This window comes from Chiloscyllium plagiosum, unplaced genomic scaffold, assembly GCF_037043375.1.
Source record: "Chiloscyllium plagiosum isolate Xiang-an unplaced genomic scaffold, Cpla_swu_hap1 HiC_scaffold_27, whole genome shotgun sequence".
Lineage (NCBI taxonomy): Eukaryota > Metazoa > Chordata > Chondrichthyes > Orectolobiformes > Hemiscylliidae > Chiloscyllium > Chiloscyllium plagiosum.
The window spans coordinates 32,328,719-32,352,231 of record NW_028270165.1 but is presented as its reverse complement, the minus strand read 5'-3'; the positions used below and the strand labels follow the sequence as shown (position 1 = coordinate 32,352,231).

Below are 23,513 nucleotides of genomic sequence, written 5' to 3'. Positions count from 1 at the left end.
TAGTTATTTCTCCCACAAGCAAATCCTGCTTTCATTGGTTTATCTAATTAGATTTAGAGATGACATTATACGCCTGTGGAACATACGGATCTTGAATCCAGGCCTCTACACCCAGAAAGAGGGCCGCTATCGCTGTGCTGAAAGGGCTCTTTACATCTTTTTTCTATGTATTCTAAACAACCTGTTCAGTTATGTTATTGCACACATCAGGACAGGTGTGTGTCACACCCGAGCCTACTGGTTGAGAGGTACCTATTCACATTTATTAGTTTAAATTTACAGAGATGTCATGACACACCCAGCAGGTGGGATTTGAACTGAGGATTTGAGTCGTTTTAAACACACACCTTTTGTACCACCATGGCGCTGCACGTTACATTTTCATTTTAATTTCTCAGCCAAGCTATTCAGAGATGTTATTATACACCTCTGGAACTGTTGGGACTTCAATTACGACCTGCTGGTTTAGAAATGCCTCTTATTAAAGGAATGTTCTCATTAAACCGTTCAGTGATATTATGACACGCCCCTTGAACAAATCGGACTTGGTTTCAGAGCATCCTGATTCAAACATACAGACACTGGTACATCAGCACAAGAGCCCTCACTCTTCACATGTTTTTGACCAATGGACGGAAGGGTCCTGAAGGCCCAGATAATATTACAGAGGAGGCCAGTGAGCTCAATTGCCTCGAACGTGCTTCTTCCAAATTTAAAGAAGTGGTGAGCTGGTGTGCGTGGTCAGACCCTGTTCCACCTAAAAAGCAAATTATTTTTGTGGAGGCTGAAAGAGGAACCAGCGCTGATATGCAAAAGAGACTGCGTGAGCAAGCAGGGGGGAGAGAGAGAGAGAGAGTGCTTAAAAGCAATAAAGAATACCGAGAGAGAGAACCGTTTACTTCTGTGTCTAACTTTTAAAAGTTGCAGCAAATTGCGCCGTTCATTCCTGCAAGATAATAGCTTGGCTTTTGGACACAGCCAACAGTGTGGTATTTCCTCTACTATTCCTTCATTTTAACAATGTAGCATCGGTTTCTGAAATTGATGTAACTTTCCTTCCCCAAGTTCAAGAACAGTTTATTTGCTTTATAAACTGAGACCATCCATTTCATTTCATTCACTAACTTCCGTGAATATGTGTTCTCTCGGAAAATAATCTTTAATCTTCAATACTTTTTTTTATTGCTGTCTCCATTCCACCTCAAAATGTTTCCAAATCATAAACTGCTGTGCATTGAAATCAGCAAGACAATACTCTTTTAGCTAGTTAATTCACCAACCAGTTCCTTAGGTGTACTGCAGAATGCAATCTCCCTATTCGAAGTCATTTTGCGAATCATTTGCTGCTGAAAATTGTTTGCACAGCCGTTACATTTCGTCCTCATCCCTTCATTACCTGATCCTCTTGGAGCGTCTAATGCACAGCATCACCTTATTCACTTTCCCCTTCCAACGTAAGTATTCTGGACAGCGGTGTGTGCCGATCCAGACACTTTTAAGTCTCCTATATTCACGGCAGTGAATATAGCTGGTGATCAAGTTTGGGAAAAAAATACACCATAATCTCGCTCAACCACTTGTAATCACCAGGGGTGTCTTTAAATCCTTCAGACATATTAAGAAATAAGATCACCGTCATGAAGTGAATATTAACTCGAGTGTGAAGCCAAAAGATATCTTCAGACACATCCATCACCATTTCTGGGACTTCAGAGACACAACAATCTGAAATTAAAGGAATGGAGAATTGGGATTTTCGAGAAGAGGATGGCGAACGTTTCCATAGAACGACAAGAATGGGGGAAGCAATGAACGGGATTAATCACCATAAAAACATTTCAAGGTTGAAGTTTATCTCGGCAAGAATCATGTCGATCACTGGTCAATGGAGGAAATGTTTTGCATCCGACGTGGGATAAAGAAGGGAGTGTGTGGGCATTCAAATGTGGCTTGTAGATCGGAGACAATTTGAAGAATCTGGTGGAATATTTTTAAACATGGTACGAAGCGTTCAGACTACAAGCGCCTAGGACAGGGAGGAGAGAAGACAGACGTTGAAATTCAATCTACAGTGAGTCTTGTGAAGACAGGCAGTTGAAATTGATAGAGCTTTCAATCAGTGATGGAATAAAATAGAAAAAAAGGATAAACAATTACTAAATTGAATTAACAGAGTGAGCAGAATCGATGACCTGAATAGTCTACACAACGCCTGGAGGAAGAGCGCCTCATCTTCCGCCTAGGAACCCTCCAACCACAAGGGATGAATGCAGATTTCTCCAGCTTTCTCATTTCCCCTCCCACCACCTTATCTTAGTCCCAACCCTCGGACTCAGCACCGCCTTCTTGACCTGCAATCTTCTTCCCAACCTTTCCACTCCCACCCCCTCTCCGGCCTATCACCCTCACCTTAACCTCCTTCCATCTATCGCATTCCCAACGCCCCTCCCCCAAGTCCCTCCTCCCTACCATTTATCTTAGGCTGCTTGGCACACCCTCCTCATTCCTGAAGAAGGGCTTATGCCCGAAACATCGATTCTCCTGCTCCTTGGATGCTGCCTGACCTGCTCCATTCCATTAAAGAGAATTGTCCAAAACAGACAGCGACTATTGTGTGTGAAATCATCTGCAGTGAGTTAGAAAGCATCGCTGTGCCCTGGTAAGTGGATAGGAGCATGAGAACAGAAAGAGTGGCGACCAGAAATCCTGAGTGGAATAGAAGCAAATTCATCATGTGAGCAAGCTTTAATTCGGGGAAACAGAGTGGGTAAAACAATGAATGACGAACAACAAAGAAAACACCAGAGAGGAACGAGGAAAGCAGAGGTTAGAGTTTAATATACTGGTTCACTGAATGACTATAATGGGGAATCAGGGCATTCGGCCCATCAAATATACATAGACTCTCAAAAGAGCAGACCGCTCAGAACCACCGCCTGTAACATTTACCTGTAAACCTGCCTATCCCATCGTTAATCCACCTTGCCTGCACGGGCCTGGACAGTATGTGTAATTTAGCATGACCTATCCACCTAAGTTGCACATCTTTGGAAAACATTAGGAAAGGTGCAAACCAGAGGAAAGCCATGCGGACACAGTACAATGTATGAACTCTACACATACGGTCGTGCAAGTCAGGAATTGAACTCGGGTCCCTGGAGCTGTAAAGCATCAGTGCCACTCTTCACGTGTGGAATGGTGACTGTGGCTCAGTGGTCAGCGCTGCTGCCGCACAGTATTCGGAACCCTGTTTATTGTCACCCTGGGGCAAACTGCATGCAGTTTGCGTATTCTCCATATGTCTCCCTGGATTTCATTCCACAGTTCTGAGATATGCACGTTGGGTGGATTGGCCATGCTATTTGCCCTACTTGTCAAGAAATATGCAGGTTAGGTGATGTTCAGGGGCTGATGAAATGAGCTGTTTTTGTAATGATTTTCCACATAAACTGTCCATGTACACATGAATATTATAATCTACATTTTCATTCTGCAAACACTAATCTGAAAATAATACAAATGATTGCATTCCAACAGGTTCAGTTTTTCTTTCATTTATAGCTGATCGGCTCAAACTTCTGGCAATTGAACATGAGAGTAAGATCAAGTCACCAAAATTAAGGACATGAGTTACATCAGCGAACAATTGGAAGAAGAATACAATTTCAGACCTCCACGCCTATACTATTAGTAACAAACAGAAGAAGGTGTGAAATATTTACAAAGAAGGGACTCAGTGTAGTATTATTCTTTTGACAGTTGAGGAAATGCATCCTCTTAAAATTTACATTATGTCCGCATCCATGCCCGAGATTGACGTTGAGAACACAGCTGCCCTGGTGTGTCCAGTGAACAGCTTTTATTCTGTGGAGATTTACATCGGCTGGATGGCTAACGACACACTTTGAGATTCAGGGTGCCAGAGCCCAGTGCAGAAGAGTAGGGGAAATGATCCTAATTCCGTGACCAGTAGCTTGAGACTCACTGCAACAGACTGGAACAGGGGAACCATGTACTCCTGTTTACCAGAACACTCATCCCTCAGCCACAATTTAATTAGAAGTATAAATATGCCCATGAAAAACCAACGTTAGTTAGTTTCACTTGTCCAAACTTACAGTTTAAAACCCTGTTCATAATCTGAGGTGTCTGCATTATAGATTCCTGTAGATGCAATAACGTCTTTTTGCAAAATCTAAGCAACTGAGTCAAATTTAGATATTCTGAAATTCTCATGGAGTATTCACTGGCATTACTAGACAAAGATGAAATTGCTTAAGTGGCTTTGATAACTGCAACAAATGAAGAAATACAATCTGAAGCCTTCAATATCAGTATTTTACACTTGAACCAAATATGTATACTCTCCAGTCTGATTTGTGAGCAGTGTAATACATCCAGTGACCAAAGGTTTGCGATCTTTAGCGTTGTTTTTAATCACTTACTACTAGGTGATCTACAAGTTCAGGTAGTACACATCTTGAAGATGGCAACTCGCTCTTCATGAACAACATTTTCATTGACCCCGCTGCTGGTCTTCAATAGTGGGTGTGTGAACCTACTAGTGAATGAGCAGAAACGCCCAACAAATAAACGATAAACCACCCAAACCAATGTCTGCTATGCCTGAAAAACGTCAGTTTCACAATTCCCTGATACATCCTTCTCTTTGGCCATTGTCCGAGACGAAACCTGGATTCAGAGTCTCAATGTCGCAATTGAAACCAAGTTGTCTCCAAACACTATTGACTCCACCACTATGACTGGCTGCTTGCCACTCTGAAATTTAACTCTACTCTCAACTTCTCTTCGCTCACGTGTTGCTGAAAGTGTCAGTCATTCCTTTGTTACCTGCCGATTTGACTATTGGAACTGTCTCCTGGAATGACTCCATTCTTCTTGCACGTTTAATAGTATGTATTCACTTTGTCGTCATTTCACATCATTGGTATGGCTTCCACAGTTGCAGATGACAAAATGTATATATAAGTGGTGTAATGAGAATCTGATTGGACTATTAATCCAGGGACCCAGGTTGGTGAACACAGTTGATATCTCAACAGCTGCTGCTTGAATTGGAGGTCCATTGGCAAGTCTGTAATTACTCTTAGCAATGGGACCTCAGAGACCATACCGTAAAACACCACTAGTTCATTAAAATACCTTTCATAAAACAACATCTCCAAAGCCTGATATGGTCTGTGCAGTCATTTTGTAAATTTACTCGAGGATAGCCACATGAGCATTCCGTTCGTGGGCAACTAGATATCGGCAAAAAGTGCTGATGCCTTCATATTGTGAAACAAGACATAGTAGATGATCTTGTTGTCCTGCATTACTGGCCGTTTCTGTATCCCGCTTTTCTATTTTTTGATTGTTGGCAGTCAATGGCAAATAGATTTAGATCAACAGCAAAAAGGACTATGCTGTTCCATGTCAATATTACGTCTGCTGATCCAATATTTATCACAATGGTTGCGTTACATGCTCATCTCACGAGGGAACAAGATCATTGTGTAATCTCTCCTGTTCATAATTCGTATGCACAATGTCAAGGTAGAACCTATAGCATTGGTTAAAAAATTGATTGGCATGCTTCTGTCCAGGTCTATCGTTCAGAAAGTCCAACGTTGTGAATGGAGAGGATAACAATATAAAAAGCCAAAGCAGCGAGCCGTTATTGCATGTGTCAGGTTTTGCATGGTATATTGTTGGTTAAAAGTCTCCAGTACCAGATTTACGGAAAAGAGTGCAAAGAAGGAATGCAAACAGTTGACATATTACAAATGAATTAATGTGTCATCTCAGGAAAGTGTACACCTATAGTTATGTCAGAGAATACACACTCACTAACCAACTCTGCGCAACATGTGATTGACCTGTCGACAGGTGGTGAGGCCTTTTTTAGCCTCAATTAGCGCTCTGTCCAATGGATAGTAAAACTGTTTATGTTAACGGGGTCACTGTGACTTTGGCTCTCATGACTTCCTAAATATTATCTATCTGCCCATCTCAGATGGTGTCTCAATACATAGACAAGTCTGCTCGACGAACTGCTGTACCTGGTAATGTTGGAGCGTCGCTCTGTTATTGGGGGAAAGGCTGTTTGATAAGTGGTGCATACATCTTCGCTGGTGGTTGTTTTAGAATGGGAGAGATTTGGTGGCATAGGATGTGTCATCTGTGCACACAGACAGTATTTCTCTTAGTGGAAGAAAAGAAGAACATATATAAAATTTCCACTCTCTCTTACAAGATCCGAACCCTACAGTTCTAACGCAATAAGTATATTTTTTACATTATTATGGATATTTTGTCAATCAGTATCAGGATGACAAAAGTAACTGTTACATGTTCAAGACAAGTATGTTGAAATTCTAATCCATCACCAAACCGGCGATTGCCATTTTCATGTAATCCTGACTGTTTGTATTCTGCTTTCAACGTGAACACATTTATAGCAATAAACAACAATTGCTTCTCAAAACCGTGAAGAAGTACTTTAAGTATATTAAAGAAAAAAGAATAACTCTGGAGAGAATAGAGTCCTTTAAGGACGATAGTAATCATTTATTTGTAGAACTGCAGGATATGAGCGAGGTTCTCAATAAATATTTCTCCTCTGTGTTTACAATGGAGGAAGACATGGAGAATTGGGAGTTTGGGGAAGGTAGTGGTGATGTCTTTGGGACAGTCCCTCTTACAATAGAGGAGGTTTTGTATGTATTAGAATGCATGAAGATGGATAAATTTCCTGATTCTGACCGGATATATCCAAAAACACTGCAAGGAGCTCGAAAAGAATTTGCGGGGGCCTTGACTGATGTTTTTTACGTCAGTGTTAGCCATGTGTGATGTCCCGGAAGACTGGAGGTTAGCGAGTTTGGGGCCAGTATTCAAGAAGGGATGCAAAGTAAAGCCTGGGAACTGTAAGCTTAACATCTATGGTGGGTAACTTACTTGATAATATTTTGAAATAACATTTTCATTCCTTTGGAAAATTGAGCTTGAATGGGAGTAGTCAACGTGGTTTTGTGAGTGAGACATCATGGTTCACAAATTTGTTATAGTTCTTTGATGAAGTGACCAGCAAGGTTAATGAAGGTTAGGCAGGTGACGTAGTCCACATGGAATTCAGCAAGGTATTTGATAAAGTTCTACATGTTCGGTCGCATGGGATATAGGGTGAATTGGAAAATTAGACACAAAATTGGCTTGCTGGTAAGAAGCAGAGGGTAATACTGGAAGTATGCTGGTCGGACTGTAGGCCTGTGACAAGTGGAGTGTCCGGAATTTGGTGCATGGAATACCACAGCAGGTCAGACTGCATCCGAGGAGCAGGAGAATCTCCTGCTGTGACAATAAAGCTACGTGCCTGACCTGCTGTGCTTTTCCAGCAACACAATCACGCCTCTGATGTCCAGCATCTGCAGTCCTCACTTTCTTCCAGTAGTGGAGTCTCTCAGATGTCGGTGCTGGGCCCGTTGCTGTTTTGTTATCTATATCAATGATTTAGATGAGAATGTACAAGGCATGATTAATACATTTGCTGATAACACTAAAATAGGGGTGTACAGAAAGGAAGGTTATCAGAACTTGTAGTAGGCCCTTGATCAGCTGGGGAAGTGGGCCACAAAATGGCAAATGGAATTTAATATCGATAATTGTGACGTCTTGCATTTTGGAAGGTCAAAAGAAGGTAGGAATTTCATGGAGAATGGCAGGGCCTAAAGGAAGGTTGTTGAATAGATGGATCTTGGAGCTCAGGTTCACAGATCTCTGAAAGTGGAGTTGCAGGTGGACAAGAGAGTGAAGAAGGTTTTTGGCATACTGGCCTTCATCAGTCAGAACATTGAGTGTAGTATTTGGGAAATTATGTTACAGTTATACAGGACGTTGGTGATGCCACACTTGGAGTATTGTGTTCAGATTTGGTGACCTTTTTATGGGAAGGATCTTATTAAACTGGAAAGAGTTCAGAACATTTGTAAGGATGTTGCCAAGACTCGAGGGTCTGAATCGTTGGAAGAGGTTGGACAAGATAAGCCTTTTCTATTTTACAGAATAGGAGACTCGCGTGCACCTTAGAGAGTTCTGTAAGATCATGAGAGGCATAAATAGAGTGAATGTACTAAGTCTTTTCCCCAGGGTTGAGGAATGGAGGACGACAGGATATCAGTTTAATGTTAGAGGGAAGAGAATAAAAGGTAAACGGGGGAACATCCTTTTTAATACAGAGGGTGGAATGTTTATTGAATGAGATGTCCGCTAAAGTCATTAAGGTTGGTACGTTATCAATATTTAAAAGGAAGTTGCACAAATGCATGGTTAGGAAAGGATTAGAAGGATGTAGGTTGAATACAGGGAAATAGGGTTATCATGGATGAAAACTTTGCTTGCCATGGGCCGTTTGGACCAAAGGGTCTATCTATGTGTTGTTGGAATCTATGGCTCGATGCATGTAGGCAGAGGATGACTCAGAAGTCTACGAGTTTGAAGAAGACACGTTGGAATTTTTTACATGAGCATAGCTGGACTGCCTTCATGTTGATCAGTTTGTAATTTTGTTTACTCTCAGCATGGCGTATAACTTCTTTGTGACTATGAAAAAGATAAAAATGTATTTCGTCTATACTATGGCATTGTGCAATTTTACTGGAAATTGGTATCTGTACGAGGATTTATTTGAAGTGCAATATGAAAATGTTTCTTAACCCTCACAGTATAAATTGGCCTTCACTTATCGATTACATGTGATTCACTGACGTGTTCAATAACCTACAGAGAATGATCGAGTATGCTAGAAAAGCACAGCAGGTCAGGCAGAGAGAATCGATGTTCCAGGCATAAACCCTTCATCAGCAATGAGGCTTGTGGGTCGGGGTCGAAGAGATAAATGAAAGGGGGTCGGGCTGGGAAAGGTAGCTGAGAATGCAATAGGTAGATGAAGGTGAGCGAGAAGGTGATATGTCGGAGAGAAGAATGGAGTGGATAGGTGCGAAAGCCGATGGACAGGTCAAGAATCCCTGAATTGGGTTGACAACGAGAGTTTAGAAGTCATGTTTCCTCTTAGTAATAAGATAAGGGAGTATTCAATGAATGGCAAGGTATGACAAATCTCTGAGGGGCAGAGGGATCTGGGCTATTTGCTCACAGATCCCCGAAAGGAGCAGGAAAGATTATTTGCGTGGTGAAGAAGGCACATCCGTTACTTTTCAGAGTGAATCATGGTATAGATTATAAAACGTGGGGAGATTATGTTGGAACTATGCAAAACTGTTTAGGCCAAAGTTAGAGTACTGTGTGCATTTGTCATTGGCGCACTATAGGAAGAATATAATATCAGTGGACTTAAATACAAAAACAATTGAGAATGCTGGAAATCTGAAACAAGTATTTTGCATCAGTATTTACTGTGGAAAAGAACATGGAAGATATAGAATGTAGGGAAATAGATGAAGGCATCTAGAAAAATGTCCATAGTACAGAGGAGGAAGTACTGGATGTATTGACATGCAAATAAGTGGATATATCTCCAGACCTGATCAGATGTACCCTAGAACTCTGTGGGAAGCTAGGGAAGTGATTGCTAGGGATATTGCTGAGATGATTGTATCATAGATAGTCACAGGTGAGGTGCCAGAATGCTGGAGGTTGGCTAACGTGGTGCCACTGTTTATGAAAGGTGGTAATGACAAGCCAAGGAACTATAGACCAGTGAGCCTGACGTCAGTGTTTGGTAAGTTGTTGCAGGGAATCCTGAGGGACAGGATGTACATGTATTTGGAAATGCAAGGACTGATTAGCGATAGTCAACATGGCTTTGTGCATGGGAAATCATGTCTCACAAACTTGATTGAGTTTTATGAACAAGTAACAAAGTGGATTCATTAGGACAGAGAGGTAGATGTGATCTATATGGACTTCAGTAAGGCGTTCTATAAGGTTCCCCATGGGAGACTGGTTAGCAAGAACAGATCTCATGAAAAACAGGGAGAACTAGCCATTTGGATACAGAACTGGTTCAAAGATAGAAGACAGAGGGTGGTGGTAGAGGATTGTTTTTAAGACTGGAGACCTGTGACTAGTGGAGTGCCACAAGAATCGGTGCTGGGTCCTCTACTTTTTGGCATTCACGTAAATGATTTGGATGAGAGGTATAGTCAGTAAGTTTGCAGATGAGGTGTAGTGGACAGCACAGAATGTTACCTCAGATTACAACAGGATATTTATCAAATGGGCCAACGGGCTGAGAAGTGGCAGATGGAGTTTATTTTCGATAAATGTGAGGGATGCTGCATTTTAGGAAAGCAAAGCTTAGCATGACATATACACTTAATGGTAAGGTTCTAGGGAGTGTTGCTGAACAAAGTGGCCTTGGGGTGCAGGGGTTCATAGCTCCATGAAAGTAGAATCGCAGGTAGAACGGACCTGAAGAAGGCGTTTGGTATGTTTTCCTTTATTGGTCAGAATATTGAGTACAGGCGTTGGGAGGTCATGTTGCAGCTGTACAGGACATTAGTTAGGTTAATGTTGGAATATTGCTTCCATTTCTGGTCTCGCTCCTGTGGGAAAGAGGTTGTCAAACTTGAAAGGGTTCAGAAACGTTTCAAAAGGCTGTTGTCAGGTTTGGAGGATTTGAGCTATTTACAGAGGTTGAATAAACTAGGACTGATTTCCCTGGAGCGTCAGAGGCTAAGGGGAGACCTTACACAGGTTTATAAAATCATGAGGGGCATCGATAGGATAAACAGACAAAGTCATTTCCCTGGAGTGGGGGAGTCCAGAAGTAGAGGGCACAGGTTTAGAGTGAGAGGGGAAAGATATAAAAGAGACGTAAGGGGCACCTTTTTCAGGCAGGGTAGGTACTTGTATGGAATGAGTTACCAGAGGAAGTGGTGGAGTCGGGTACAATTGCAACATTTAAGATGCATCTGATGGATATATGAATATGAAGGGCTTGGAGGGATATGGGCCGGGTGCTGGCAGTTGGGACTGGATTGTGTTAGGATATCTGGTTGGCTTGGACAAGTTTGACGGAAGGGTTTGTTTCCTGTGCTGTACATCTGTATGATTCTATGACTTTAAAAGCAGAAACAATTCGAAAGTCTCAGCAGGTCTAGGAGCATCAGTGAACAAGATCAGAGTGAACCTTTCGGATCCAGTGATCATGATTGGGAACAAGGTTTGCTGAGGGTTTTCAGAAATTTATATTTTTATTTGGAGATTCAATGGAGTGAGTGCAAAGGAGAATCACCGATATTTTGCTTGTAATGGAGGATTTTACGTGTGAGCGAGGCTCTACATCTTCAGAGGTGTGTCGGCTGAAATGGGAAACTTATTGAGATGGACGAGACTATAATGGCCATATGCAAAGTGAATAGGAGTTGCTTTTCCCTTCAAATAAAATGTTCAGTATCAAGAAACGGAAACTGTTAAAGTTCAGGACATAACACTAATCGTGTGAATGAATAAATGTTTACTATTAGTTGGTGGGTTGAATAATACCATGGAGAAGTACTAGAAATTATTTAAGTAATAAATTTGTGTAAATTAATTAAATAAGTAGAGATGACTACACAGGTGATGTGATGTAGCTGTATAATGTGGGAGCTGTCTGATCCCATTATGAATGGCAGTGACCACATTTGCAGTGTTGTATACTGGAAGAAGTCCGGATCAGAATTAATGATCTGGAATCTGATCTCCAAATACTGCGGCACATTCAGGAGGGGGAGTGCTACCTGGACGCTTTGTTTCAGGAAGCAGATTTGGTAATTCAAATTCAGTTAGTGATCAGGAACAACAAGGTGTGACTGTAAGTGAGGCAAGTAGGGGTATTCTCAGTTCAGGAGTGGAGGAGCCTCAGCACTTAACCTTGTCCTACAGGTATGAGATTTTTGCTCCCTGTATGGATGAGGAAAAGGGCTGTGGGCGGGATAAGCCAGCTGACCACGGCACCGTAGTACAAAGGGCCTTTCAAGAGAGGGGAGCAAAAGACAAGCATTTGCTATTAGGAACTCTATCATTAGGGGGACAGATCATATCCTTTGCGAGCCAGATCAGGAGTCTCGCATGGCGTGTTGTCTGCCGTGCCAGGATGCAAGACATCTCCGACCAGCTTTGAAGGATATTGGAGCGGGAGGGAAAAAAAAAATCCAGGTCTTGTGGCCCACGCTGGCACAAACAACAGAGGCAAGGCTAGGAATGACGACCTGATTGGAGAGTATTTAAGCACGAGGAAGGAAATTGAGGAAAAGGTCCTTGAGGGTCATAATCTCTGGATTAATGCTCGAGCCATGTGTCAATTGGCAAAGGGATAAGAATTAGGGAAGTAAACACGTGGCTAAGAGATTGGTATTGGGAAAGAGGGATTCCATTTCATGGGATATTGGCATCAGTTTTGGAACCGCGGCAATCTGTACCATTGGTACATTCTCCAACTGAACTGACCTGGAACCAGTGTTATGGCGAAAAGGATAAATGGGGTGGTCACTGAAAATTAAACTTGTGAGTCGTGGGAAAGGGAAAGGGAAAGCAACAGAGAGCATGGAATATAGCAGCAAGATAAGCAGCAGGTTAGCATGTGTAAAGGCTTTAAGTTCAAGGCAGACTAGGAATGAAGCAAACAGAAATTGCCATTTGTTTGGACATTTAAGAGAGATGTTGGAAATCATCAGGATAAGAAGATAAGCGTTAAGGTGCTTTACCTGAATGCTCATAGTATTCGTGATAAAGCAACTGAATTAATGGCATAAATCATCGTGAATAATTATGATGTGGTAGGCATCACAGAGACATGGTTGCAGGGGGTCCAGGACTGGCAGTTAAAAATCCAAGGATTTGCAATTTATTGAAAAGATAGGGTGGTGGGCAGAGGGGGCGGGGTTTCCTTGTTAGTTAAGAATTAAATTAAATCTATGGCACTGAATGGCATGGGGTCAGATGATGTGGAGTCTGTGTGGGAGTTGAGGAACCACAACGGCAAAAAAGGTAATGGGAGTTATGTACAGACCTCCCAGCAGTGGTCAGGACCAGTGGCGCAAGATTTACCAGGAAATAAACAGGCCATGTCAAAAAGGCAAGGTCACGGTGATCATGGGGGTTGTAATATGCAAATGGTTTGGTGAATAATGTTGCCGGTGGATCCAAAGAAAGGGAATTAATGGAATGTTTATAGAATGGCTTTTTGGAACAGATTATGATGGAGCCCACAAGGGAGCAGGCTATTCTGGACTTCGTGCTATGTAATGAACCAGACTTTATAAAAGATCTAAAAGTAAGGGAACACTTCTCAGGCAGCGATCATAATATGGTAGAGTTCAGGCAGCAGTTTGAAAGTGAGAATGCAAAATCGGATGTAATGGTGTTACAGCTAAATAAAGTTAATTACAGAGCATAAGAGAGGAACTGACGGAAATCGACTGAAAACAGAGCCTATTGGGGGAAGACAGTCGAGCAACAATTGCAGGAGTTTCTGAGTGTAATTAACGACACAGTACAGAGCTGCATCCCAAAGAAAATAAATATTATCCGGGGTGGAGGTGGATAATTAGACAGTCATGGATGACAAATGAAGTTAGGAAATGTATCAATGAAAATGAGAGAGCCTATAAAGTGACCAAGAGCACTGGAAAATCAGAAGTTTGGCAAGACGACAAAAAAGCAAACAGAGAAATAAGGAAGGAGAGAGTATGAATGTAAGCTAGCCAGTAATATTAGAAATGATAGTAAAAGTTTCTTTCAATGCATAACAAACAAACGAGAGGCAAAAGTAGAAATTGGGCCTCTCCAAATTATGCAGAAAGACTAATGCTGGGAGATAAGGAAATAGCTGCAGAACTTAGTAAACATTTTGTGCCAGTGGAAGACATGAGCAATATCCCAATAAGTTAGGAGTCGGGGGAAGAGTTGAGTATGGTAGCCATTACAAAAGAGGAAGTGCTAGAGAAACTAAAAGTGTCTAGAGTCCTGAGTGAGGTGGCTGAAGAAATAGTGGAGGCGTTGATTTTCGTCTTTCAAAAATCACTGGAGTCAAGGAAAGTCTCTGATGATTGGAAAATCGCTGTTGTAACCCTTTTGTTCAAGAAAGGATCAAGACAAAAGATGGAAAAGTATAGACTGACTCGCCTAACCTCAGTTGTAGGTAGAATTCTAGCATCCATCGTTAAGGGTGAACTTCCTAATTTCTTTGAAGCACAGAGTCGAATTAGACCAAGGCAGCATGGATTTTGTGAAGGGCAATCGTGCCTGAGAAAACTATAAGAATTCTTTGAAGAGGTAACAGGTCGGTAAGACCAGGGAGGTACAGTGTATTTAATCTATCTCGACACTCAAAAGGCCTTTGATAAGGTGCCTCACGAGTGACCGCTGAGTAAGGTGAGGGACCACGGTATTCGAGGTGAGCGACTGGCATGGATTGAGAAATAGCTGTCTGACAGAAGACAGAGAGTTGGGATAAAAGGTTCTTTTTCGAAATGGCAGCTAAAGGCAAGTGGTGTTCTGCAGAGTTCAGTGTTGGGGCCGCAGCTGTTCACTTCATATATTAATGATCTGGATGAAGGGACTAGGGGCATTCTGGTGAAGTTCGCCGATGATACCAAGTTAGGCGGGCAGGCTGAGGAAGTGGAGATGCTGCAGAAATATTTAACAGTTTAGGAGAGTTGTCCAGGAAATGTCTGATGAAATTTAACGTGAGCAAATGCAAGGTCTTGCACTTTGGACAAAAGAATACAGGCATGGACTATTTCCTAAATGGTGAGAAAATTCAGAAAGCTAAAGTACAAAGGGATTTGGGTGTGCTCGTCTAGGATTCTCTAAAGGTTGACTTCCAGGTTGAATCCCTGATTAGTAAAACAAATGTAATTTTGTCAGTTTTCTCAAGAGGGGTGGAATATTAAAGCAGTGCTGTGTTTCTGAGACTTTACAAATCTCTTGTTAGGCCCCATTCAGAATACTGTGTCCAATTTTGGACACCACACCTAAAGAAAGACATACTGGCACTGGAGTGCGTCCAGCAGAGATTCACATGGGTAATCCCTGGAATGGTTTGTCTAATATACGACAAACGGTTGAGAATCCTGGGATTCTATGCATTAGAGATTAGAAGGTTGAGAGGAGATCTAATAGAAATTTACAAGATAATGCTTGGAAAGGATGGACGTTGGGAACTTGTTTCCATAGGCGGGGAGACGAGGACCCATGGGCACAGCCTTAGAATTAGAGAGGATCAATTTAGAACGGAAATGAAGTGACATGTCTTCAGCCAAAGAGTAGTGGGCCTGTGGAATTCATTGCAATGGAGGTTATATGTATGCAAGGGAGAGATGGATAAATTTTTGATCTCGCAAGGAATTAAGGGCTATGGGCAGAGTGCTGCTAAATGGAGTTGAAATGCCCATCAGCAATGATTAAATGGCAGAGTGGACTCGATAGGCCGAATGGCCTTACTTACACTCCTATGTCTTATGGTCTTATGGTTAGGGGGGTTTCAGAATAGAACATTTCACCAGATGGTGGTAGTTGTCTGGAATACATATTCTGGAAAGGTAGTAGAGGTGAAAACATTCGAATCGTTAAAGAGTGTTTGCATGAGCATTAGTGATGTCATAAGACCATAAATCTATGAGATCCTAAGACATAGGAGTCCATTCAATTCATCGAGGAAGATCTATCATTTCATTGTAGTTCATTTTTAACCTCATCTCCTGCTTCCTTCCTGTAACCCTATATCCCATTTTTAATTTACAAATGATCCATTTGTATCGTAATACACTCAATGACTTGATCTTCGCAGCTTATGATGGCAAACAGACCCACAGATTCACCACACTCTGGTCGGTGAAATTCCTCTTTAACACAGTTCCAAATGATCGTCAGTTCAAGCTGAATCTCTAGCCTGGAATCCGAGACTCTCTGACTACGAGAAACAAATTCGCCATGTCCACTATATCCCAAACCTCCCTGCATTCTCTAATCATGCCTGACCACTGTCTAATACAACATGAGAAGTACATCCGTACTCTTGCTTTCCACCCCTCCTAAAATGAATTCTAACATTGCATTTTCCTTCCTAACTGCCAGCTGAACTTGTATCAAACCATTAGACAATCCGGAACTAGAATTTCTTGTATTTCAGATTTTCTAAGCCTTTCCCCGTTCAGAAAATAGCCAACGGCTCTATTCTTACTACTGAAATGTACAAATTCACTTTTCCACATTCTACTTCCTCTGCTACTTTTTGTGCACTTTCCTAGTCTGTTCAAATCGTTCTGAATCCTCTACATTTTTCTCAAATCTACCTCTTCCTCCAACGATCTTTTCATCACTTGCAAACTGAGCAACATTGCCATCAATTCCTTCCTCCAGTTCGTTAACATATAACATAAATCGTTGTTGTCCAAATGCTGATACTTACAGGAATCCACGAGTGAACAGCTGCCATCTGAAAAGGAAGGGCCAAGTACTAGGAAGTGGGATTCCTGTAGATAGCTAAGTACCAACGCGATGGGCCATAGGGTATCTTCTGTGTTGCGTGACTATTTAATTCTTGGGGTGAGCCCAGAATGAGAGAACTGTTTTCAGCTTTCTGTTTAAATTTTTAAGTTTGCAATTTTAACATTTATGCGTTTTGATACAGACACTGCATTAATTATTATCGTTTTCATTATCTTGTTTACTCTTAGCATGTGGCCCAGTGGCTTCAATTTTTCGAGAGCTACTTGGCCTTACAATCCTTCCTCCAAATACTTCCTTGACATGCAGCGTAGTCAATCCCAGCTCATCCATGGAATAACGTTGCAATATGGGTGAGAGCTGATTACGCCTGGATAAACCGAAACTGACTGTCAATAAGCAACTTATTCCTAAGCAGATCTTATTTGACAACACTGTTGATGAGTTTTGTTTTCACTTCAGATCATCGAGAGTAGAACGATGAAGCAGTACTTAGAGGATTGGATGTGTTCTGCCCATTCTTTACATGTCATAGCTCAGCACTGTTTTGCTTTTTCGAGGAGATAACAGTGTTTCGGATGTACTGGAAAAGCTTGACTCGAAGCGTAGAATTTCTCGACCTCAACTCTTACATATGAATGACACTAACTTTTCAAAGGCCATAGCCTTTTCAGTGTCCAGTGTTTCCAGTCGCTTTTTTTTTTCATTCATTGTATATGGTGGTCACTGTCTGAACTAGCATCTATTTCTCGTGACTTGTTGCTGCAATGAATGAAATGGTGAACAGCTTTCTTGAATTGTTGAAGTTCATTTGCTGAAGATCCACCACAATATCGTTAAGGAACACGTTCCAAGAATTTCCCTCAGGGGAAGGCAGCAGTTGTCAAGCAGTTGGCACCGTGGCGGGCTCTGCTGTTCAGAAGGGCGGGAAAAAGACTCGTAAAGCCATAGTCATATTGTGAGGGGAGTAGATAGGCAGTTCTGTGGCCTAAAACTGGACACCCGGATGGTATGTTGCCTCGGGTCAGGGATGTCATTGATCGGCTGCAGAGCATTCTAAAAGGGAAGAGTGAACAGCCAGTTCTCTTGGTGCATATGGGCAAAACGACATAAGTAGAAAGCGAGATGAGGTCCTGAAAGAAGAATTCAGGGTGCTAGGAGAGAAGTTAAAGGGAAGGACCTCAAAGGTAGTGATCTTGGGATTACTCCCAGTGCCACGTGCTAGCCAGCGTAGAAATGAAAAAATAGGCAGGATGAACATGCGACTTGAGAGATGGTGTAGGAGGGAGGAGTTCAGATTTGTTGGACTTTGGGACCGGTTCTGGGGAAGGTGAGACTATTACAAAAGGGACGGTATACATCTGAACCTAACCGGAACCCATGTTCTTGAGGGAGTTTTTGCTACTGCTGTTGGGGATGTTATAAACTAATGTGGCAGGGAACTGCTAACCAAAAAAAAAACAAGTAGGCAGTGAGGTGGAGATTGGAGACTGTAAGAATTATGAAGATAACATTAATAAAGGGAAGAATAGACAGAGAGCAGGTGAGCGCAAAAGAGATGGTGGCCTGAAATGCAGCTACTTTAATGCAAGGGGTATAGTGTGTAAGGCAGATGAACTTAGGGCTTGGATTGTTGCCTGGGACTGTGACATTATTGCCATCACAGAGACTTGGTTGAAGGAAGAGCGTGATGATTGGCAACTAAATGGTACAGAGTACAGACGCTTCAGACAGGACAGGGAGGGAAGTAAAAGGGGGGGTGGAGTTGCATTGCTGGTCAGGGAGGATATCACAGCTGTGCTAAAGGAGGACACTATGGCGGTCTTGGGTAGTGAGGCATTCTGGGTGGAGCTGAGAAATAAGAAGGGTGCGGTTCCATTGTTGGGGCTGTGTTACAGACCTCCCAACAGTGAGCATGAGGTGAAAGAACAAATAAGTAAACAGATTATGAATAGATGTAGAGGCAATAGGGTAGTGGTGATGGGATATTTTAATTTTCCCAACATTAGCTGGGATACACTTAGCGTCAGAGGTCTGGATGGAGTAGAATTTGTACGAAGCGTCCAGGAGAGTTTTCTAGAGCAGTATGTCAATATGGAGGGGCCATATTGGACCTGGTACTGGCGAATGAGTCAGGACAAATGGTAGAAATTGTGGTGGGGGATTTCTTTGGGAACAGTGACCACAATTCTGTAAGTTTTAGTATACTCGTAGATAAAGAAGATAGAGGCCCTAAACTGGGCCAAGGTCAATTATATCAAACTTAGGCAGGAGCTGGGAAATGTTGATTCGACACAGCTATTTGGAGGGAAGTCCACATTTGAGATGTGGGAGGCTTTCAAAGATAAGTTAACGGTAGTGCAGGATTGGCATGTCCCGTTGAAGGCAAAGGATAGGAAGGGCAGATTAGTGAACCGTGGATGACAGGAGAAGTTGTATGACTAGCCAAGAGGAAAAGGGAAGCGTACATAAGGTCTAGGCAGCGAAGAACAGAACGGGCCCTGGAGGAATGTCAGAAGAGTAGGACAAGTCTTAAACAAGAAATTAAGCGTGCTAAAAGGGGTCATGAAATAGCTTTAGGAAGCAGAATTAAGGAAAATCCCAAAGTATTTTATTCTTATATATGAAACAAGCAGGTAATTAGAGAAAGGATTGGTTCACTAAAATATAATGAAGGAATGATTTGGAGATGCTGGTGTTGGACTGGGATGTACAAAGTTAAAAATCACACAGTTATAGTCCAACAGGTTTAGTTGGAAGCACACGAGCCTTCGGAGCGATGCTCCTTCATCAGGTGAATTAAGATTACTGTGTTCAGTTCTGGTCGCCACATTGCCAAAAGGACGTGGACGGTTTGGAGAGGGTGCAGAGTGGGTTTACGAGGACGTTGCCTGGTACGGAAGGTGCTAGCTATGAAGAGAGGTTGAGTAGGTTATGTTTATTTTCACTAGAAAAAAGGAGCTTGGGGGGACCTGATTGAGGTTTACAAAATCATAGACAGGTTGGATAGAGAGAAGCTTTTTCCAAGTGTGAAGGATTCATTAACGAGAGGTCGTGCTTTCAAGGTGAGAGGTGGAAAGCTTAAGTGGGGGGGGGGGGGGGGGGGCGCTGCATGCGGCATGTACTTCACACAGAGGGTGGTGTGCATTTGGAACGCGTTGCCAGCAGATTTGGTAGAGGCAGGCATGGTAAAATCATTGAAGATGCGTCTGGACAGATGTATGAGTAGGTGGGGAGCAGATGATGATGATGAGTGCCTTGGAAGGGGATTTGCTGTTTGTGACGTGCACGTGCGCTGATGCCATTGTTATTTTCTGTACAAACCAAAGTAGATAGGAAGTTACTGTTTAAAGACCCTTGGTGAATTTCTTTCGTGCAGTTTGGACATTGCTCTTGTTGAGTGTCATGAAAGAAAGCAGTGAACAGTTGTATATTTAGTGCCAATCAAACGACATGCTTTGTCCTGGATGGTGTCAAAATCCTCCACTGCTGTCAGAGGTGACAGATCTACCCATATAAAGAATAATCTGGAGGAGGCCGAGATTTGCCAAGCACTCAGCACTTCAAACATTAACACAATCCTGACAGTTCAGAAAGAGGTAATTCGGCCCATCTAGTCAGCAAACACCAGACATAGGTCCACTATCTACCACAACCTTGTAATGCTGCTATGGGGCTTTTGCCACAGCTAACCCTCTAAGCATGCAAATTTGTGTACACTATGGGGCAAAGTTTCATTGTGGTTACGCAATGAATCTGCACATCTTTGGACTGTTGAGGGAAGCTACAGAGAGAGAAGAATAACGTGCAAACTCTACACAGAAAATCACTAAAGGCTGAAAAAAATGTTACTAATCCCTGAATTGAATTAAACTATATTGAACTGAATCGGTTTTATTGTCACATGCGCTCGAATGGGTGCAGTTAAAAGTTTCCAAGTGGCCACATTATGGCCGCATGTGAGGTACAAGACACCAAGTACAATTATTTAATTATTTGTTATAAAATAGAAAGAAAATTCTAGCACAAAATATATATAGGAAACATAAAATCACTCTGTACTGTTCTAAGCATTCTTCTCTGCATGTTTCATTCAATAATTGCCGAATCCCTTCCAAGATGATTCTTGTAGATTGGCTATGCCGAATTATGAGATGGCAAGCTTGTTGGAGTACAATTTTCTGCTGATGATTCTACATGCCGCTGCATTGATGCCCCATTTTGATTTGCTTGATCTCTTCCAAGCCCATCTAATTTAGCATGAAGACCATTGTACACAACACAGTGGCAGTTAAACTGACTATGACAACAGTTTGTGCTATGCTGACATGCTTGTGTATTGGTCACTCTTAGGACACTGTCATGGCGAGGTGCATTTAGAGGAGATTGATTAGTGAAGATAAGATCAAGTATGTTTTTGCCTTCACATTGGTCACCTCACCACCTCATCACTCTTACCATAGTCCAGTTTTTCTTTCAAGTCGTCCTCAACATGGAGGAGTACTGACTTCTTTGGCTGACGAGATTGCCTTGCATACTGTTGACCTGATGCCATGAGGTGTCAATGTTATGTAATGCCAGGTCAACTCTCTCCCGACTTATTTTCCACCATTTCACCACTTTGCTGGGTATGTCTTTTAAGTGGTACATAAATAGCTTAGAGATGGTGATGGAGGTGTTTGGGGCATTGATTCTGTGCATATGACTCTGTCAGACTTACTTTGACTCGTCTTGTGTGACAATTTCTTCAATGCGTTTCTTGTCGTCAGATGCAAGAGATTAGAGCATGCTGGTTCGAAAGGGATGGGTTTGCTGTTGTTGTTTCCTATGCCTTAGTTTGTGCCATTTTGTCTATCTGGTTTTAGCTGAGACCATTCTACGATTGAGTGTAACTGAACATTTTGTGAGGCCGTTTCAAATGCAGTTAAAAGCCAATCACATATCTCAGGGAAATCAGAGAGGAACAACAAAAACTATATTTTCAAGTGCACCCACAGTTCCTAATATAATAGAAGAAAATATATTATCTTCCATCCTAAAGTTTCTTATTTCCGATTCAAATTTATAGATCGCTGAAGTAAGTCGAGGAGAAAGACAGCTTCAACTGATTAAAGTTTTGGTATTGTTTAAAGCAATATATACCAAAGATCATCGAAACCAATTTAGGAAACTACCAATGGAATGCGACAGGAAGCCAGGAGATTGCTGTAAATAACTTAAAGTACTCTTAAATTCAAACTATTTGCGTTGGAAACAAGCGTTTTGTTTTCACATAAATACAGGATCCACTCAACATTACTTTTGGGTTTAAATTATTCTGTTCAAAGGTGTTACATAGAGATCTCATTTCAGAAACAACCAGTGTCTTCAAGCGTTCCATAAATCTTATGGCTTGGTGCATGCCATTCAAGTAGAATGTTATTTACCTTCTTAAAATGCTCCTTTAAAGTTCCATGGAATGCAATGAACGTTGTGTGATGATAAATCTACACATGTCAAGGACAGCTAACCTGAAAACATTTCACGCTTCATGACAAGGCTTAATAATTTTGATTTGTGCTTTTGGTTATTCACCGTGATCACAGACAATTTTCCCTGTTTCCACTTGGCTTCTCACTAAACGTTTGTTACGATCAGTGAATTCGACATGACTGTCCAGACGTTTACTTCCGGTTTTTGTTCAAACCTTGTGTGGGAACGTTTGTCAGTGAAGACTGTAGAACTGTTGCACGATTATCAGCAACTGAGCCTAGTATCTCAAAAACATATGGAAACTTTTGCCTTAACTCCTCTTAACTTGCACATTCAATTTTAATTATTTAAGTTTATTGTTAAGCATAATTATATATAAATTCAAGAAACCACTGAACTGGCGAAATTCCAAAACATAAATCAAAATGAACCGAGAAAAAATAATTGACTGCTCATATGATTAGGTCGGATGTTGCAAGAGCAACAGCGTTTTTGATCCCGGCCTTTCTTAATGATCAATAAATAAACGTGAAAAGTGTCCCTACCACATTCTTGAACTCATGAATTCGAATTTCAGAATGTCAATCCCCAGTAATCTTGATTTCCTTACCGATACAAGATTCAAACATTCCCTGTAGAACAAATAAACATAGATGTAAGCCATAAAACAGATAGCAGAAGAGTCGAAAGTTAAGAAAAAAAGCCGGAAGTACACATTTCGCTGCTTTTTAGATCACATCACCATAGATTCCCTCCCCAAGGTATTCCATTGACGGAAGAAATGGCTGATTCCAAAGGTTGCTGACAATTGCATCAGTGATTCAGAAGGGGAAATCTTCAATAAAGCGCTTGCATATATAATATACATTGACAAGAAAGCTAAATTTGTGCATTTCCCCTTACAAATGTAATGACAGTAACATATACAGTACTTTGATTTTATTATTCTCAAGACTTTGTCAAATAGCTAAACCCAGAAAGGGTCTCAAGGTTGGCATAGCTGCCCTGGAGCCAAACTGCCAAAATGGGATTAATATTTCGAACACTGCATTTTGCGGGGGATTTTTTTCCTGGTACGTATCACTAATATCAAATCAAAAAATTCTGACCCCTTGGACAAATATTTTGAAATGAGCCATTCACTTTCCAAGGAACACTGCGCAGCACACAACTTACATTGGCACTTTAAGTAACATCTTTACTTGCAGTTAAATATGAATTTTTACCCTTTATGTCAATATGATGCAATCTTTGAACATTGATATCCAAAAAGGTTACAATGTGAATTGATTCGTACCGGAATATTAGAAGCAGTTTTGTTTTAAAAGGGGCAAATTCCAGGAAAGTAAAAAGTCCCTGTGCCATCTCAGGTATGAATGAAATTTATGTTTGCTTTGTACCTTAAAACTTTTCCTCTACCTTATTTGCAATATAGTTAAATAAGATTTGCAGATAAGCCTATATTTGGAGTGATTTATTTAAATGAACAGACCGTCTGTCATTTTGCTTAGTCTGTGCAATTCATAAAAGGATATATTTCATATGCATCTTCATTTTGAACGTCGCTCTTCTTTTATCTTATAAGC

General features: G+C 41.5%; 1 long non-coding RNA gene across 1 annotated transcript in view; it reads right to left on the bottom strand.

Annotated features, from left to right (window-relative positions):
* LOC148143537 (uncharacterized) overlaps positions 1 to 22,549 on the bottom strand; it is a 551,904-nt gene extending 529,355 nt beyond the window's left edge. The window contains exon 1 of the long non-coding RNA XR_015751747.1: positions 22,473 to 22,549. This is a non-coding gene — a long non-coding RNA (uncharacterized LOC148143537). The remainder of the gene's footprint in view (positions 1 to 22,472) is intronic.
* Positions 22,550 to 23,513: the final 964 nt, after the last annotated feature.